A 20,894-nucleotide genomic window follows, 5' to 3' on the forward strand; every position below is an offset into this window, starting at 1 on the left:
CCGATTGTAAATATGTCATGTTAAGGTAAATTACAAAACAATGTATTACGTTTAGAAACGGGGCGAAGATCGACCCGAGGTTTTTTGTTTGGCAATACCGTAGTACCGTCAGTGTTTTACATACAAGCTGATTTTACAACACGCTGAGAAAGTGTTCACAATATAAACAAGTAAACTAAATAGAGAGTTTGTGTAGATATTTAATACCAGTACGTAATTATCAGCAAAACCAATGTCACTTGTCACAATTTTGTTGGTTGATAATAATACATAAAATTGAATCGTTTTTAAACAAAAGATATTGTAACTGGATGATATATAGTTAAATAATTATATGTTGCTATTTATTAACACAAATCCACCGTTGCTTTCTTAAGGATGTACACCTCTGAGAAGTCAAAATTTTCTTGTATTAAACTTTTTTTCTCATATAGATTTTTAGAAAAAGGAGTTCATACCATGAAAGAAAATGGAAGAAAAAACATATGTCCGTGTGCTCGTTTTTGAGCTTTTGTCCCTTAAAGACACCTAGTTGACAAAATATTGGATTTTATGGGAATTTTGCCGTTTTGACCATATGAGATAGAGATTAAAGCCATAATTTCCTAATGAGGTGTTTGATATGTATGAATGTTTGTAGAATTCATTTTCTAGTAGTCTTCTTTAAAAATATACCAGTTTTGATCAAATAGACTAATAATTTTTCTCAGAATAACAACATATGCTACCCCTACCCCTTAATTTTGAGCTACAAAATGCCCCATTTGAAGCCATTTTTGCCAAATTCAACCCTTTACAGAAAAAGTTCTGGTATTAAACTTTTGTTATTATTTTGCATATCAATAGGGAAACGGTTGTTCTTTCTAAATCAGGAAGAAAAATTGGGGGTCCGTGTGCTTACTTTTTTGTCCCATTTGAATTTTTGTTATTTTTCAGTATTTTAGAGAAAAAAATAAAAGTGCCAAAATTATCATTAAATGTAAAAATAAAGTCACAAAAGTGTATCGTTTCACATATTAATGCTAAATATTTTAATTACTACGAACCTAGTAACGATTTGCAGCAAAAATTAGCTAAATACAGCTTAAAATGATGGCGCAGTAATGATTTAAGTAAAAACAATTTCAGGAAAAAATGGTAAAACTGTGGCTCTACTTGAAGCGAAAAAAGACACAATTTCAAAATGGCCGCCAAATGGGCCATTTCTTATAATCCCCGTATAAAAATTTCTACTAAAAATAGAAATGTATTTTTTTGACAAAATTTGCATCTGGCAACTTGCTTCATATACTGATAAATTATATTTGAAAATCTCATAACTTCTTTGATCTATGTTGAAACGAGACTTCAACGGGACCGAAACCTCAGAAGAATACATCCTTAAATCGATCGTACCAGTATATAGAAACAAAACGTACGGAGCGATATTTTGTATATTGCAGTAGGCTAACTAGTGACCGTATAGCTGGGTCTCTGATTTGGCAGTCAGCCAGCCAGCCAGCCAGCTCCACAGGTAAATCTGGCGATGTGGGCGCTCAACCGTGACCTAGTTTGGTACGATTTTACTAATGACATGGTACGATTTTACTAACGACATGGTACGATTTTACTAACGACATGGTACGATTTTACTAATGACATGGTACGATTTTACTAAAACGGTACGATTTTACTAAAACGGTACGATTTTAAAACGTCATATACGGTTTTACTAATACTGGTTCGATTTTACTAGCGCCAGTCCGATTTTAACTTGAAAGTACGATTTTTCCGGATCCGCGCTAGTAAAATCGTACTTTTATACTTCTCAGTGTACGTACCCGGTACTCCCTGCTCAGCTGATTGTGAGTGAGTCTTCGTATTTTGATCATTATGTAAATAGTCCCTAGCAGTATTTTTTCATAAATGAGTGGTCACATATGGTCACATGTTTCATACCTGTTCCCCAATCGCGTAAAACGTAACCCTGGGGTAAATAGCGGTTCTTTAGTGGGGCCTCTTTAGGGGTAATGAATGCCCTGTATGCTACCGGTCAATTCATACAGTTCTGATGTATATATTTATAGATTTTTAATTTGTAAATTTTTGTTCTGTACATGTTCTGGTAGTGTTATACACATACATTGTATATAGGATTTACATTGTAGGTTAATTGGTAAAATTGTATTGTATATGTTCTGATATACACATATACATATGTACATGTAGGTTTTAGCTTGTTCTTTAGATATATTTGGAGGACACATACAATATTATTTCTGGTCATAATAATAAATAGTGTTTGTATATTTATTACAACTGTACCTGGTTCATGTGTATATGACAAACTTTACAGAGTTGAAATGTACTGCAGCCATGTATCATTTATATAATTATTCTGAATTTTTGTTGGAACTATAGATAATGAATTTTGTATCTTTTTTGAAACAATATTTGATTCTATCAAATGCATCAGTGACACGTTCACAACTTATAAAATGTTTTCTCTAAAATAAAAAATAAAAACCTGTAGAATGAACCTACATTTATTCATTTATATATATTTGAAATTGATCATTTCAATTTTTGTCATATTCAACAGTATAAAAAATTGCTGGTTCTTTTTTTCAGGCACCATGCATGCATAGTGACATGAATGCAGAAAGTTCATCCCTTGGACCTGTATACAAGTGTATGTATACATATACATACAATTAGCATCATATGAAGACTGAAGAATGTTGATTTGAGTGCTCTTGAAAGTAAACTTTTCCAATATGGACCTAGAAGATCATGAACAGAACATTTAAACAGTATTAATTTATTAAATGTTCCTTTCAACTGTAATCATTAAATAAAATTATGATGCAATACTTTTTCATTGTTTAACTTTGTAGAAATATTTGTTTATATTAGTCCTCTAGATCCAGTGATTATAATTCTTGCATCCATATGCCTGCCCATTTGTTTGTCAGGGCTTGTGAGATAGCTTTTCAATTACTTTTAAAATATAAGGATTTTTTTTACATATAGCAATATAGATAACATTGTCTTAGGATTTCTAAATTCTACTTTACAAGAGAGTAGACTCAACATATAAATAAAACCATAAAACTAGCAAGTTATCTGAAATGTTAAAAATCTTTTTGTCTGAACCAAATTTCACATTTATTGTCTATGTGTAACTTGTACATAGACCATTTATGTATTAATACTGTAGTAACAGTGATTACAAACACATAGACTAAAATGTAGTATGTAGTACTATGTACATCTGTCTTTGATTTGAGTTCTAAACAAAAAAAGTGGTACCTATTGGGAAGTTGTGACTTGGGCGGAGGGTGAAATACAGAAGAAATAGCTACACATGTAAAAAAGAAAGATATACAGTACCATATGGATTCAAAGTTGCTCCAAAATCAATGAGACTAAATAACCAAAAAAAAAGCCATGTAAACCCCAAATATGCAATGACCAGATCAATGATAAAGCACCCTTCCACTTCCAGTTATCTGTAGCTATTTCTTCTATATTTCAACCCCCCACTCAAGTTACAACTTCCCAACCTCATGATTCTTCTGTCTTTTAGCCCCCCCCCCCCCCCCCCCACCCCCAACACACACATACCTGATTGATTGTCATGTTATTTCAGGTTCCTATTCAGGTATTATTCCTAATAACCAAAAAGGGTATACACACTGTGTACTCTCAAAGGAGGGGAACCACTTCATTCAAAAATGGAATTTACAATTTCATCTTAATTTTGAAATTTTCAATTTAATTATTAATTACTGGACTATTAAAACAGTATAGAACCCCTCGGCTACAGACAAAGTACTGTGGTACACATTTCTCTTAATTAATTACTTTTCTTCAACTCAATCATCTTTTTCTCCAGAGCACAAAAAAGAACAGGAAACAACAGAAAAGGAAAGTAACATACATGTAGGCCTATATGTTTTCTGGAAATATATATGATGTGTTAATTCTCACAGCATAGGCCTACATGAATGTGAAGAATTAAATATTATCAATGTTTGAGAGAATTTCCTAGTTGTAATTCAGTATAGCAGCTACATGGAATGTACGTTTACATATATACATTGACCGATACATATACATCATAAAAGTTTCTTTCCTTCCAGCTGGACATTCATGTCATCTCTCTCCAGAACTCAAATATTGTTTACAAAAAAAACCAACCAGAGACATAGATAATTTAATTAAATCACTGCAAAAAAACTACACGAATAATTGAACACATATATTGTACTTGTAAAATATCTATGTATGAGCTAATGTATTTTCACATCGTTGACAGCTACATGCATGGACGTTCTATGGAACGTTTTCGTGTGGTTTTGTTACGATTATTTGTATTTAACCTTCATGATTCGGTTGATGTAAAATACGACGAATGCTATGCTGCAATAATTGCCCCTTGCCGGGGCCCCATCTCTGCATCGGCCGAATATTTGTGTCGATTTCCATGTACAAGATGCTTTTATCGAAAAATGATTACAAAGCATTGTCATTAATGTAAGAATACTTCATTTGCATCAAATGTATCATCTCAAAACAACAATTTGCATACCGCATTAGTGGTTTATCACACGAAACGAAACCGATCGCGACACGACTGAGAAACACATGTCCATGTTGACATTTCCACGCAGCCTCGTTTTCAAAGAGTTTGGAGAATTTATATTTAGAACTGTGCTAAATTTACACGGGGCTTCCCCAAAATTTCAATGGTCAAAACTGGACACCGTAAGCAGAACTTGACCATCATTATGGTATACAATGACTTTTGGAAGGCCAAAGAACGCATTTAGACGGGTTTCCTTTGCCCGACTATTCACTTTAACGTGTACACGTAAAAAATAGGCTCGAAAGATGCCGAACTCTTCCGAACATCGTCGCGACAATCTCGAAGTAACACGAGAGTTGTGAAACCAAGAGAAGTGTCAACAGTTTTTCGTAAACAAAACACGTGGTCGACCATAGCAGACTGGATTTACAAAGAAAACTAATGCTCGCACATTACAATTTTTTATACACACAATATTGAATTACGGCAATGTTTGAATTAGATGTTTCAAATACCCGCACTGTGGACATAAACAAGCACGATTTGCTCATATTAGCCAGAAGGAAAACGTAAACAAACATATGTGCGCTTACGCTAGTTACCTGGATCACCACGTGCAGGACGTGATACGATTCGGAATTCCGACAAAACCCGAAGGTACTGAATATGGCGGAGATTGAAGGCGTTTTATTCACAACCAGGAATATATTACCTAGATTTCGGCTCTTTTTATAGACTGACATATGGTTTTGGGGAGCTAAATCATCAAGTTACATGTCAATATTCAAATATCAGATGTTAAAACGACATATCGATACAGCGAAAATTACAAGAAATACAACTTTAATGTCTAAGCAGCATGCTTTAATAACATAGCACTATATATAAGGGTGCGACGATTCCACGATTACAAGGCCACCATCACACTTTTGGCGGCCTCTTCCATCCTCAGAGGAAGACTTTGGGTTCTGCTAGGACAACTGGTTTGGTCCGTTTCAGTGTAATGTGAATGTGTATATTAGAAGACCGGATAGGGTGTGTCGCTCATTGATTTGATAATGATATTCAGAGAGATAGCACTAGAATATGGCTAATGTTACATTATTAAAAGACAGCACGAACATACCGAAGGTTCCCAAGCATACCCGCAGTTAATATACGCAATAAATTACATACAGGATGGGCCATCCTAGAAAGGCCTAATATACCCATACCCTGATCTCCACCCCATCCATCTTTAATCTGCCCCATATGCCCTGTCTACATCACCACTCGTGCTCTGTTTTTAATACCATCCTGTCTGCTCTACTAACCCATACGTCCTGAGTAGATACTGTTACATCGACGTGTGCTCTCTGAATCATTAATGATGACTTTTTAACTTTAATTGACACATATTCATTAATCCTATTACTGTCGCCACATGGTAGAAACACGTAATATAAAATCGTTGCGATTAACACATGATGTGATATACCATCATGTTTATCAAGATATTATGTACGGAAACTTACTGTTATGATGATGGATGGGATTTCAATTAACAAATCATATTGATTTTAGAAAAGTTTTCAAATAAAGTTAGGGTCTCTGACATAAGTAAGTGCCTAGAAATTCCATCTAATTATTACACTTACAATATAACAACATGAATTATCAGTATTAACATTACATAAGAACTATATTCGGGGTAACCAAAGTTCGTCAAAATTCAACTTAAACGGCATAGTTTGGTTTATAACTTTTGATATATTCTATCGAAACTAGTTTCACTTAAGGACGGCTTCCCTTATATTCGTGTTGTGTCTACTTTTCTTGTAACGGACGAACTCTGTACCCTTTGTATCCTTTGTATCGTGCTATATCACTACATTATGCCACCGAAGACACCAAGCGTCCTCATAACAATGGTCATTTAAGGATGGCATCCTGGGTAGGGCTTGTGTTGTATGTGCATATGTATATGTAAGTTTTCGGTGTATTCGAGCTGCACCTCCTTGTAATGGAGAAACTCTTATACATTATATATATCGTCACCAATGACACCGAACAGCACACCTTACTCTACCACACTTATACTGACAACGGACAAACCAGTCACCCTATCCGCATCACGCCAAACGCGATTGTAACAAAAAACTATCATTATACCATATTTTGATGTGTCTCGGCCAGGGGCAGAATCCAGGGCCTTTCCGCACAGGGACGGACACTCAATTCCAGACAAAAGACCAGAGCCGGTGTAAAAAGAGACTGACTCTTTTTTAGACTTCAATTGAGTGCTCGCCTGGCCGATACACCATGGTCCATAATAACTGATTGTATAATGTGATCGGATGTGCTGTGGTTGTGTGGTGTCTTCGATGACATCTTTCAGTGAGATAGCACTATAATGAGGACAAGAGTTTAGCTAATTAGCTATAGCTCTTGTGTGTTGCGTGTGTGTGTGTGTGTGTGTGTGTGTGTGTGTGTGTGAAATGCGTGCGTATGGTCTGCAGTATATTCTCTTTGATACAATAGAACACTTACCCTTTTTTGTAAAGCTACGTGAAAGCTACGTGAAATTTGCCGCCACAGTCGTCACATAACCCTTGATGCTGAGCACTAAGCATGAGTGTCGCGGCCATGTCCTTGTTAGGCGGTGTAAATGGAGACGTTAGGGAGATAATAATCCAAATTTAGTCGCCTTTCACGATCATGTAATGTCGGAAACAGACACTCATCAGGTGAAGTTAACATCTATATACACGCAAAATATCATTGATATAAAAGGAGTGATACCTTGATTAAATATTCGACCTGCCCTTTCAGAATACGATCTCATGATTTTAACAGGGTAAATGCAGAGACCAATCTTCGTTATGTTGTTTGTCAGGTTGCAACTTAGAACGAATACACGTAACTAGCCTACTATATACCTTTCCACCAGATATATCATTCCTTTGCGATGATACCGATAGAACTTAAAATGCTAAAGTAACACATTTTCTTTCTAAATGATGTGTGTTCCATTCCCATATCTATTTGGTATTTTCACCTTATATTCCCCTTGTAAACTCCTCTTTCACAATAATCGTTAATAAAGCACTAAATATATACCAATCATTTTGATTTATTAATGTTTTACATTTAAAAGTAAGGTTACTTGTTTTCCATAACTGTAAAACAATTTCTTAATTGATTTTGCACTGAGATCGTAAAATTCATAGACAAAAGAGTCCCAAAATGAATTTTAAATGTTGAAAGAGATTATCTTTAGTAAATTGAATTATAAGGATTAATTTGAATAAATTTTTTATGTTATGGAGATATAACACAAAAATCTGAGTGTACTCTCATCATAAACCGCTTCGCGGTTTATTTAGAGTACACTCAGATTTTTGTGTTATATCTCCATAACATTAAATATCTATTCAAGTTAATCCTTAAATAATTTTGCTGCTGATGGTAGTTATAGAATGATATCTATAATGCATCAATAAGTTTTGCTTTTCCTTCCAGGTGTTATCATGAAAGTATTATTACCAACTCATAAGTTGTAATCTGAGGGAAATATGCATGTGAAATTAGTGCGGCTTTTATCTAACACTTTACTGAAATGCCAGCAGGGCGTGACATGTTCACGCTTACAGTATTGGCGACAGTATGCTGCAACAGGGAAAAAACCTGTACAGCGTACAGTGATGGGCTCCTGGCAAATGCATGACTATGGTGGTCCTGAGGCTCTTACGTTTTCTTCCACTGCTCGTGTTCCCCGCATTCACAGCCCCAATGAAGTATTGGGGAGATACATGCTGCTAGTGTTAATCCTATAGATGTACTCATGACAAGTAAGGAATCAATATAGATGATTAATTCATCAACATTTTGATATTTTGGTCATTCTAAAAAACAATTATGATAAAATAAGTTTTGAATACCATTTATAAATTTTTTTTGTTTGTTCTGTAGATTCAGAGACCCTATGTGAATCATATGCTTGTTGTTCAATTTACTAATGTTGGAAGGATCAAGTTTATATACTATGATTTCACTTTGTTACAAAATTTTTCCTTTGCTTTTTAAGAGGGTTATGGAAAAGATGTATTGAATGTCCTGAGAGGTAAGGCCTCCCCTGTATCAACAGCTGCTGAATTTCCTCTGGTGTTTGGCCGCGACTTTTCTGGAGTCATCGCTCAAAAGGGAAAGGCTGTAGGAAAATATAAGGTTGGAGATGAGGTAAGCTTTATAAATACTTTGTACTGGGTTCATATTTCTTATAAATTCTTTACCAGATAGGACAGGGAAAAAAAGCTAATTCTATTTATCAAGATGTTTATGTTTAGTGATACATACACATTGTTTTATACAGAAACAAAATTATATCATTTAAAAGTACCTTTAAATCAGTCTGTCTCTACATTTTGAAAGGTTTGGGGAACTCTTGGAGGTCAGAAACAAGGGTCACATGCCCAGTATGCTGTAGCAGGTTTTAAATGAGGTATTGTATGACATTGTCTTTCATTTAGTAAAGCCCTATAGTATGCATACGCACAAATCTGATTAAAATATTACACTATTACACCAATGAATATTAGGCAGTGGACATGTTCATGTTCAGTTAATCTTTTTGTAAGCCAATCATTGTGCTAAGGTTCCACCAGATCATTGATTATACAGAGCTAGTGAGAAGAATGGGTGATTGCTGAAAAATTGTTTGGCAATTATCTAGGTCATCATGGACTACCCTGATGTATTGATGTATAAAAAGTAGTGTAAAATGATTTCTGTAATATTTATTCATATTGTTGATTTGTTATTATGGATTTGACACAACTTAAGCTGAAGCATCTGTTTTAATCAAGATACTAAACAAGACTGGACAGACACAGTAATCATGCTGAAAAATTCTTATTTCTGTTTTAGATTTCTAAGAAGCCTCCATCTCTTAGTCACATAGATGCTGCTTCTATTCCTTACGTAGCAGCTACGACTTGGGCAGCACTAGTACAAGTCGGAGAATTAACCTCCGGAAACACACAAGGAAAAAGGTATTTTATTCCTGTATCATGGATACCCATATCTGAATTGGGTCCTACCAACATTCTGATTTTATAATATTAGCAAAGTATTAACTCTCTGTTTTTATCATCAATTTTTAACCAAATTTCTTAAAAACGTTTCAAACTTTGCCATAAAGTTTTAAGCAGTTTATCAATAAGATTGCAAATACGTAATTTGTATGTTCATATAATAATAATGTAGGACTATAATTTCATTAATTCATAATGAAATTCCTGTTGGAGGATAATAGTTGTTATGCATGTACTTAATTATTTACCTCTTGCAAATTGGGATTAACTTTGTCATAACTTACACAACCCTTAACAGTATCATTGATTATCTCCCCTTTGTATATTGAGATTGTTGATTATCTCCCTCTTGCTGATTTGGATCTGCTCACCTGTTCCAGGATTTTAGTTCATGGTGCATCTGGTGGAATCGGAACTTTTGCAATACAGGTGAATATAATGTGAATCAAATATATTATCATTATGAATTGGTCCTGGTAAAAAGCAAAGACTATTAAAAGGGGTGGAACATTTATTTATCAATGTATTAGTATACAGGAAGATCTTCTTTACATTCTAAAAGCAGAAATTCTAACCAAAAATAAATTAACTCTTAGTATTATTTATTTTTATTATAACTTTATTGTGTAAAGAAAGTGTTATATACTCGATCACAAATTATTTGAATGCTTATCAGCGTGAAAATGCACTTAAAGTGCTACTGTGAAAATATTTCATTAATTTTAATAATAATAAAAAAAATGTATGATTGGACATATTGGGTTTTGTTTTTAGGTCATCTGACCCAAAGGGTCAGGATGACCTATTGTCATCATGCACCGTCCGTCGTCGTGCGCCGTCCGCCGTCCGCCGTCCGCCGTCCGCCGTCCGTAAACTTTTCATTCAAACGACTTCTTCTCAATAACCGGAAGGCCCAGGGTACTCATATTTGGCCTGTAGGTTGCTGGGATGAAGGGCTACCAAGTTTGTTCAAATGAATTACCTTGACCTTCATTCAAGGTCACAGGGGTCAAATAGGCTAAAATCTTTAAACGACTTCTTCTCAAAAACCAGAAGGCCCAGGGTACTGATATTCGGCCTGTAGGATGCTGGGATGAAGGGCTACCAAGTTTGTTCAAATAAATGACCTTGACCTTCATTTAAGGTCACAGGGTCAAATAGGCTAAAATCCTTTAAACAACTTCTTCTCAAGAACCAGAAGGCCTAGGGTACTGATTTTGGGCCTGTAGGATGCTGGGATGAAGGGCTACCAAGTTTGTTCAAATAAATGACCTTGACCTTCATTCAAGGTCACAGGGGTCAAATAGGCTAAAATCCTTTAAACAACTTCTTGTGAATAACTAAGAGGCCTAGAGACCTGATATTAGGCCTGTGGCATGCTGGAATGAAGGGCTACCAAGTTTGTTCAAATGAATGACCTTGACCTTCATTCAAGGTCAAAGGGGTCAAATAGGCTAAAATCTTTAAACGACTTCTTCTCGAGAACCAGAAGGCCCAGGGTACTGATATTGGGCCTGTGACATGCTGGGATGAAGGGCTACCAAGTTTGTTCAAATGGATGACCTTGACCTTCATTCAAGGTCAAAGGGTCAAAAAGGCTAAAATCTTTAAACGACTTCTTCTCAAGAACCAGAAGGCCCAGGGTACTGATATTGGGCCTGTAGGATGCATGGATGAAGGGCTACCAAGTTTGTTCAAATAAATGACCTTGACGTTCATTCAGGGTCAAAGGGGTCAAAAAGGCTAAAATCTTTAAACGACTTCTTCTCAAGAACCAGAAGGCCCAGGGTACTGATATTGAGCCTGTGACATGCTGGGATGAAGGGCTACCAAGTTTGTTCAAATGAATGACCTTGACCTTCATTCAAGGTCAAAGGGGTCAAATAGGCTAAAATCCTTTAAACAACTTCTTGTGAATAACTAAGAGGCCTAGAGACCTGATATTAGGCCTGTAGAATGCTGGGATGAAGGGCTACCAAGTTTGTTTAAATAAATGACCTTGACCTTCTTTCAAGGTCATAGGGGTCAAATAGGCTAAAATCTTTAAACGATTTCTTCTCAAGAACCAGAAGGCCTTGGGTACTGATATTGGGCCTGTAGGATGCTGGGATGAAGGGCTACCAAGTTTGTTCAAATAAATGACCTTGACCTTCATTCTAGGTCACAGGGGTCAAATAGGCTAAAATCCTTTAAACAACTTCTTGTGAATAACTAAGAGGCCTAGAGACCTGATATTAGGCCTGTGGCATGCTGGGATGAAGGGCTACCAAGTTTGTTCAAATGAATGACCTTGACCTTCATTCAAGGTCAAAGGGGTCAAATAGGCTAAAATCTTTAAACGAATTCTTCTCGAGAACCAGAAGGCCCAGGGTACTGATATTGGGCCTGTGACATGCTGGGATGAAGGGCTACCAAGTTTGTTCAAATGAATGACCTTGACCTTCATTCAAGGTCAAAGGGGTCAAAAAGGCTAAAATCTTTAAACGACTTCTTCTCAAGAACCAGAAGGCCCAGGGTACTGATATTGGGCCTGTAGGATGCATGGATGAAGGGCTACCAAGTTTGTTCAAATAAATGACCTTGACGTTCATTCAGGGTCAAAGGGGTCAAAAAGGCTAGAATCCTTTAAACAACTTCTTGTGAATAACTAAGAGGCCTAGAGACCTGATATTAGGCCTGTAGAATGCTGGGATGAAGGGCTACCAAGTTTGTTCAAATAAATGACCTTGACCTTCTTTCAAGGTCATAGGGGTCAAATAGGCTAAAATCTTTAAACGATTTCTTCTCAAGAACCAGAAGGCCTAGGGTACTGATATTGGGCCTGCAGGATGCATGGATGAAGGGCTACCAAGTCTGTTCAAGTAAATGACTTATGACCTTCATTCAAGGTCACAGGGGTCAAATAGGCTAAAATCCTTTAAACAAGTTCTTGTGAATAACTAAGAGGCCTAGAGACCTGATATTAGGCCTGTCGCATGCTGGGATGAAGGGCTACCAATTTTGTTCAAATGAATGACCTTGATCTTCATTCAAGGTCATAGGGGTCAAATAGGCTAAGATCTTTAAACGACTATGTTGTATTGTACTATTAGTCAGATGACCGTTAAGGCCCATGGGCCTCTTGTTCAGTTGTTGAAAGCCTGGGGTGGCCATGTGACTGCCATCTGTGGAACAGATGGACTAGGTCTGGTGCGGGATTTGAGAGCAGATGTCGTGATCGATTACAAAACTCAGGATCCTAGATCTGAACTCATGCAGATGGAAAAGTAAGTGGGCATTATTTGATCTAGATATACAGTGTAACAAGAATTCCACAAAAAATAGTTTACATACAGTTGAAAATATTGTTAATAATTATGTGAAGTTATCAAGTCCCGTAACTCTTGCAAATATTGACGGATTTTGACCAGTGTCAAACCACATGAGATCTCATTAATATAAAGCTATATACCAAATTTGTTTGAAATGGGACAATAAATACTAAAGTTATCGAGCGGAACCATACTGTTTTGACAATTTTAAAGTCCTGTAACTGTTGAAAATATTGACGGATTTTGACCAGTATCGAACCCATGTGAGATGTCATTAATATAAAGCAATACACCAAATTTGGTTGAAATTGGACAATAAATATTAAAGTTATCGAGCTGAAACCACATATTTATCTGTTTCGACAATTTTGAAATTTTGTAACTCTTGTAAATATTGAGGAATTTTGACCATTTTCGAACTCATCCCAGGTCACTTTGATATAAAGCATTAATTTGAAATCGGACTTAAATGCTTAATTATTGCACAGAAACCCTTTCCTGAATGCCAACACTGATGCCGACGCCACAGACATAGTGATACTTAAGTGTCGCCCTTTCATTGCAGGCGACACAAAAATGGTTGATTAATACATTGTCTTCAAATTAAAAGGCTGATACAGAACAACCTGATATGAGATGTGCAAGAATACACAATGTACATGAACGACTAAAGTACTTAATTTCCCCTCATCAATAATTCATATGAATGTACACTGTGTCTTATCATGACTGGTGCAAACATTTTTGGTTTGCTCAAACAAAATATTGTACCATCTTAATGAAATATTAAAAAAAAAATGTAAAGTCTTTGGACATTAAATGATTATATGTTTTACAGATGTGTTGTCTTTTATCATTATTACAACAAGCATTTCATTAATACATATTCTTCACTAATCCATTGAGTTTAATATGATTAATTTTTCTTTGTTTTCATACCAAATCTGACTTTCTGATTGGCCAATATTTTTTTGCATACCACTATGAAAAAAAAATCTGAGGATGGCGCGAAACCCCGACCTTATCGTGACGTCACAATAGAGACATTGACGTTGCGTATTGATTTGGAAAAAAGAATCCTTTGAAAAACCACTATAATGTTACATTTAAACATACTTCATTTTATCAAATAGAGTATAAAATTAATTATAAGTATTGATGCCACTATTTTTTAATTTTATCGGGGTATGAAAAAAAAATTGTTTGCAAACTTTTGTGAGAATCCGCTATGCGGATTCACACAGTTTGCAAACAATTTTTTTTTCATACCCTGATAAAATTAAAAAATAGTGACATCAATGCTTAAATGAATTACAATTCATAATTTTCATTTGATTTCACATCATATGATTAAATTATTCTCTTCAATTATGTTAATATCACAAAGGTGTTTTTTTTTAGCCCACCATCTGATGATGGTGGGCTATTCAAATCGCCTTTTGTCCGTGGTCCGTGGTCCGTCCTTCCGTCCGTCCGTTAACAATTCTTGTTATCACTATTTCTCAGAAAGTACTGAAGAGATCTGCCTCAAATTTCATATGCAAGTTCCCCTAGGGACCTAGTTGTGCATATTGCATTTTGAGACTGATCGGCCGACAAGATTGCCGCCAGGCAGCCATCTTGGATTTTGATAGTTAAAGTTTGTTATTGCTATTTCTCAGAAAGTACTGAAGGGATCTGTCTCAAATTTCATATGTAGGTTCCCCTTGGTCCCTAGTTGTGCATATTGCGTTTTGGGACCGATCGATCAACAAAATGGCTGCCAGGCGTCCATCTTGGATTTTGATAGTTAAAGTTTGTTATCGCTATTTCTCAGAAAGTACTGAAGGGATCTGTCTCAAATTTTATATGTAGGTTCCCCTAGGTCCCTAGTTGTGCATATTGCATTTTGGGACCGATCGATCAACAAAATGGCAGCCAGGCAGCCATGTTGGATTTTGATAGTTAAAGTTTGTTATCGCTATTTCTCAGAAAGTACTGATGGGATCTGTCTCAAATTTTATTTGTAGGTTTCCCTAGGGCCCTATTTTGGCATATTGCAATTTGGTACCGATCGATCAACAAGATGGCCACCAAGGAGCCATCTTGGATTTTGCTAGTTGAAGTTTGTTACTGCTATTTCTCAGAAAGTACTGAAGTGATCTGTCTCAAATTTTGTATGTAGTATGTTTGAAAAAGTTTGAAAAGCAGAGAAAAGATCCATCTTTCCATTGTCAGACATAGATCATTCTTTGGTGGGCGCCAAGATCCCTCTGGGATCTCTTGTCTTTTTTTTAGGCAAGTGTTATCTTTATAGATTCAGCACCACATCCTCTGATCAGGTTTTTATGTGTTTTTACTGAAAATGTGAATACATCAGAATAAATGATGTACATTTACTTGTTAGAATGCACAACTGATTACCTATAAGATGCAATGTCATTCTCCAATTGAATCATTTTATTTCTTAGATTTGATTTGATATATGATACGCTGGGAAAGGAAAAGACAGGCTACTCAATAGATTTCCTGAAAAATTGGAAAGGTGGGAAATTTGTAACAATAGCATCTCCTCTACTTCCCGAGACTGACAGCCATGGTCTCCTCCCCGGTGCCCTCAAATGGGGAGCTGACTTAGGACTTGATATTCTCAAGGTACAGTACATATATAGATATGAAATGTTTCCATCACAAAAAAAATCTATATGATTGTGTTAGTGATATATATTCATAAGCTTCAGCAACTTCATTACTTTAAACACACAAAAAGGAATAATTGATCAACTGAGAAAGCAGATAAAGTATAAAAGATTGGGAGTGAAGGGAGCTAGAAAAGTGTATGTATACATAACAACTATGTTTGAAGCCCAAGATAGGGATACATTAGTCATGCTACAGGAAGATATGATTAGAAAGAAAGAGATGGGGGGGGGAAGTAAGTTTAGAGGGTTTTTTTTAAGGAAGATAAAGGAAGATTCGGGAAGAGGTGGGTGACAAAAAGAAATTAAGTTATTACATGTAAATCTCTTAGAATTCATATGAATGCTATAGAAAATATAAGATCTTTCTATTTTGGACCCATTAATATATAAGTGTTACTGCAATAAAACGTTCTTTCTTTAACTAGGGGTTCAGAGAAGGAAAGAACTACAGAGTAGCCTTCTTCATGCCAAATGGAAGAGCGCTAAACACAATCGCTGGCATGGTGGAGGAGAAACAGGTGAGTTTATGAAAGAAAATGAAAGTTGTTGACTTTATGAAAACATTCACACACACTTTCATTCATGAATTTACTATGGCTATGACATATATTTATACTGGTATGTTGAATATTAATGAATTCAAAAAGTATTTGGTCTGTGAACGATTTAAGTGCACTCTGAAAAAACTGCAAATTTCACTTAAATCTTTTATGTGAAGGCCCCTCGTAATAAATATTCCTTAAGAAGTGGAAGATGAGATCTTGGGGAACTTTGAAATATTTCAAGGAAGATAACCCTGTTATATGTCCATTTTCAGATAAAACCTGTGGTAGAGAAAGTGTTCTCCTTTGAAGAAGTTCCTGCTGCCTATGAAAAAGTTGGGCAACTCCATGGAAGAGGCAAAACAGTGATATGTGTAAAACCCTGACAAAAGCTCCAAGGAAATCCCTTTGTGGTTCAGAGACAAAGTTATGATCTCTCAATGATTAATATTTCTGTAGTATTATGTTCCTGTGTTCATCTAGATATTTAAATGATATAATTCATTTTATTTTTTTGTGTCTTATTTCTATTTAACCAAGGAATACACCAAGTATATACACCACATGGCTAAGATTTTAAGTCAATGCTTTAACACAAGATAATGATGTGAGGTCATATGTGTCCCCTATAATTATGTTAAATATTATGAAAAACACTAAATGGGGAAAAACAGAAAATGATCCGTCAATTATTGGCGTTACACAGATCTTCATTGATGGATGTCAAGATCTCACTTTGATCTCATGTGTATCTGTTGATGGGACCAGAATCATTCCTGTTACAAATCAAGATATCAATTTATTTTACTTTTATTGCTTTTTCAACTATTTGGATTAAAACATGGTTGTTCCTTTGTACAAACAATTCCACAAGTATCCAAAAGGAGCACTTAAAAGCCTATAAATATGTGGATAATAATATTATAAATACACAAAGTACACGTAGCTTTCAAAATATAGGATAAGTAAGGATAATGTGAGGCCAAAAAAAAATGTCCGTTTAGGGTTACCCGACCGACCCTAATTTTTTACCCCCGACCTTAAAGTTTTTTCCACTTTTCTAAGAAAAAGTATTAAAAAGTCGGGATTTCGATCTCAGACTCCGGTTCCGGCCATCATTTTAGAGTGAAAAACACTAAAAAAAAATAAAAAGGAAAAAAATGCTCCCGACCATATTTTTTTTGCCAACGTAACTCTAAACAAACATTTACTTTTTTTTGCCTGATCACTGTGGTCATGCCTCACAACCTCATTAAAGCATTGAAGTGAGGCTTAATATTGAAATGTGAAACTTTTATTATGACATTACAGATAACTGGCATTAAAAAACCTAGCTTAGGTCACTTGAGTTCAACAATTTTACCAGGTAATGACAAAATATTCCCCTTTTCCAACATGTCAAGCCATTGTGGCCAGGCAACATGTGCATGTTTAATAATAAACTAGAACCAAATAGACTTTAATCCTAAACATCTTTGTCAGGGCCATGGAATGGCTAGAGTCATATTACTGATGTCCATCCCATCTTGTCCTATTATGTCTCATCCAAGCATGTCCTATCTCATTTTGACATATGGAGATATGTATATAATATCATCCCACTTTCAAACATAAAGTCATGGGTATAAAAATTGTCCCACTTTGATTTATGGAGACATTGGTATAAAAATCGTCCCACTTTGATTTATGGAGACATTGGTATAAAAATCATCCCACTTTGATTTATGGAGACATTGGTATAAAAATCATCCCACTTTGATTTATGGAGACATTGGTATAAAAATCATCCCACTTTGATTTATGGAGACATTGGTATAAAAATCATCCCACTTTGATTTATGGAGACATTGGTATAAAAATCATCCCACTTTGATTTATGGAGACATTGGTATAAAAATCATCCCACTTTGATTTATGGAGACATTGGTATAAAAATCGTCCCACTTTGATTTATGGAGACATTGGTATAAAAATCATCCCACTTTGACTTATGGAGACATTGGTATAAAAATCATCCCACTTTGATTTATGGAGACATTGGTATAAAAATCATCCCACTTTGATTTATGGAGACATTGGTATAAAAATCGTCCCACTTTGATTTATGGAGACATTGGTATAAAAATCGTCCCACTTTGATTTATGGAGACATTGGTATTTTTGTCATTTTGACAGTTCTAGTCAAGATGTAAACCCTGATAACCTTGATTAAATATCGAGATAATAGGCTCATTATCAGGTGTCCTGGTTACTAAGAAAAGTTATAGAATATCATAAATGGTATAACATTTTGACCTCAACTGCAGGTCAAGGTTATCCATTTTAACAAACTTAATATCCTTTCATTTCATAATACGCTACAAACATAAATGAATATCAGGACTCTATTCGTTTTTTCTCAGAGATGTTAGTTAGCATGTTCTATATGTACCTCTGTGCCCTCAATTGAAGAACAATGTCATTCAGTTCAACGAACTGTGTAGCCCTTCCGACTGGTATATCTCAGAAAGTAATATAAAGAAGTCTTAAATACAATCTATAGAGTCTGCTTAGCTCTTAGTTCTACAAGCCCTTTTTGGAACAAATCCAAACACAATATGACAGCCTTATTGATTTTGATTTTGATATGTGAAGTGTGCTGCTAATATATAAACGTGTGATGTTTTCGTATGTGTATTAAATATTTCAAGGAAAACAAAGAAAATGTCATTCAATGGTGGGCAGCGAGCTCCATGTGATCTGTTTTATATGGGCCTGTTAACCATCCTCTATCATGTCTCTGGGCCTACATAACCACATATTTGGTTTATTTGTTTTTACGTCCTATTAACATCCAGGGTCATGTAAGGACGTGCCAGGTTTGTTGGTGGAGGAAAGCCAGAGTACCTAGAGAAAAACCACCGCCAGCGGTCAGTACCTGGCAACTTCCCCACATGGGATTCGAACTCGCAACCCAGAGGTGGAGGGATTTTGTTAATATGTCGAGACATCTTAACAACTCGGCCAACGCGACCCCAAAAAAACATAACTGGACTACTTTCTTAGTTGTATTTGAATATAATTGCAAGACGGTCCATGGCCAGCCTACAAACAACTTTATAATGAACACGCTTTCAACGTAGTTATAACGTAATCAGCTAAACCTGCCTGTATAATTGAGGCCTTTTTTGTTCCTAATATATTAATAATATAGGCAGGTTTAGCGGACTACATATATAATGTAGTACTTTTCATTCACCGTCAAGGTTTTATATGCTAGCAGCTAACGAAGTTATTTCATTGGTTCTTAGAGCCCGATATTCATTAAAATCGAATTTTACAGAGTCCCACTGATTTTCAAATGGAATAAGTCCATACCTAATTATACAAGATAAATGTCAGACACAATAATATGTCATTCCATTGGCTACCACCAATATTGTATTATAATTTCCCTAGCAGCCATACTGTGTTCACGCACATACAATGTATCATATATATCATTCATCGAATGCAAAATTCTGTTTTGTTCCAAGACGTTCGTGTTCATGTTTGTTTAGATTCCAGCCACGGTTGATACTTGTACAATGCAGTCCATTGTCACTCGTCGAAAAGACGTCCAGCAAACAAAATTAAGATAAAATATTTTGATATATGTATGGAACCTTTCGAGCAATATCTACAAAATGTATTATTATCAGAATCACAACTTCAAACGAGACTGCTGAAGAAACACTTGAAAACGATATGGGAAGGTTTTACATTTGACCGTCTTAGCACTAATTAAGAATTTTAAAGATTTGTAGTTGGCTACTATTTAGAACACCACTTTACTGTATTAATTACGTGTGAAAACACATCTGAACAACACAATATGATCCCGTAAAATGTTTTCTCAACGACTTATACCACCTCATTAAAATCCATTACGAGTACGAGAAAACAGGCATTGTTCGAAAGGATCGATTTAAAAGACTGGCGAATTGCTAATTTAGCGGTATGAAAATTATTTGCTCGCGTTATTTCACTTTTTGTCTAATCAGAATAGCAATTGATAAATGACTAAAGTTTTATCATGACGCGTAACAACGTTTCAATACATGTACGTGCTTTTAAGTTGTAAACTAACATCTTAACGGCGTTTATCTATGTCAAGCCAAGTTACTTTATATTCCGAATTTCCGATATCGTTAATTCAATTCCGATATGGGGAATCCTATTTCCCGATATCAGAAATTCTATTGTCGATAACGGAAATTGAATTTCCCTAGTCGGAAATTCTATTTCTCATTTCGGAAATTACTTTTAATTTCTGATACCGGAAATTCTAATCCTGATATCGGATATTCTAATTCTGATATCGGAAATTCTATTTCTCATATCGGAAATTAGAAAACAAATTTCAATTTCAATATCGGAAATGAAAATTCAAGTTATTCTACTATGCAAATAAGAATGATAGAGAATTTCTCATATCGGGAATTGAATTTCTGTTATCGGAAATATAATTTCCCATATCAGAATTAGAATTTCTGTTATGGAAAATTGTTTTCTAATTCCTGTTATCAAAAATATAATTACCGATGGAATTAGGATTTCCGATATCGGAAATTAATTCCGATATCAGAAATTTAATTCCGATATCGGAATTAATAGAATAAAAGGTAACTTGCCAAGTCATAATCATCGCTCTTTTTTCAAAAAAACTTTCTTGAAACCTTCTATGACCGTATTACACT

The 20,894-nt window shown here is 35.3% G+C and overlaps 1 protein-coding gene and 1 pseudogene across 1 annotated transcript in view; both read left to right on the plus strand.

Annotated features, from left to right (window-relative positions):
- Positions 1-20,894, plus strand: part of LOC138305358 (1-acyl-sn-glycerol-3-phosphate acyltransferase delta-like) — an 82,690-nt gene that overhangs the window by 11,879 nt on the left and 49,917 nt on the right. The window lies entirely within an intron of this gene.
- On the plus strand, positions 8,055-16,681 carry LOC138305309 (reticulon-4-interacting protein 1 homolog, mitochondrial-like; annotated as a pseudogene).

The sequence above is a fragment of the Argopecten irradians genome, chromosome 1 (genome assembly GCF_041381155.1).
Source record: "Argopecten irradians isolate NY chromosome 1, Ai_NY, whole genome shotgun sequence".
Lineage (NCBI taxonomy): Eukaryota > Metazoa > Mollusca > Bivalvia > Pectinida > Pectinidae > Argopecten > Argopecten irradians.